Below are 731 nucleotides of genomic sequence, written 5' to 3'. Positions count from 1 at the left end.
TTTATTTTAAATTTGCTCCTACTGAATTTCTGTTTTTAAATAATTCAAAGCAAACTAAACACTGCACTAGAAAGCATGGCTGGGGCCTTTTCTGTACACACCTCAGCACGGCACAAACTGCAGTGGAGGAGGTGTAACCCATGTAGAACATCATCTCACTTTCTCCTGAGAACCTCATCCCTTGCATAAGACCATATCTGTGGATTTCCTGCCTGCAGGCATCTGGGCTGTAGTCACTGGAAGGGAGCTGAATCTGGTAGACCTTGGGGCTGCCCATAGGTCCCATAGGTCCCATAGGGCCTGGCTGCTTCAGGCCCTGACCTGAGGCCCAGGCCAAACAGGGTTTCCCCTGTGCACACACACTATGAAGATACCACAAACAGCTTTCACATACACAGGAACAATGCAGATGATCTGATCCTGGTACTCGACTGAACTAGGCTCAAAGTTTGCAAGCAGAACTTGTCCAGACTCCCACAGGCACAAATCTGCAGTATAGAGAGCATCCTCGGACAAGAAAATTGTTATGAATGCTGTTTAAAAAGACAGGACAGAAAACAGCTTAGCCGGACCACCAACTTATTTAGGCATAGTTGGCTCTTTTCCTCACCCCTCCTCTTTTTCACATGCTTGTTCCTTCTACATCCATCTTGGTCTCTCCTCAGATTCTCTCTAACATCCTATAGTGTCACACTCTTCCATGATTCCCTTATTCCCTTCAACAATCCCAC

The sequence above is a fragment of the Meleagris gallopavo genome, chromosome 1, assembly GCF_000146605.3.
Source record: "Meleagris gallopavo isolate NT-WF06-2002-E0010 breed Aviagen turkey brand Nicholas breeding stock chromosome 1, Turkey_5.1, whole genome shotgun sequence".
NCBI classification, from domain to species: Eukaryota; Metazoa; Chordata; class Aves; order Galliformes; family Phasianidae; genus Meleagris; species Meleagris gallopavo.
The sequence above is the reverse complement of the archived record's forward strand: the minus strand, read 5'-3'. Positions refer to the sequence as shown.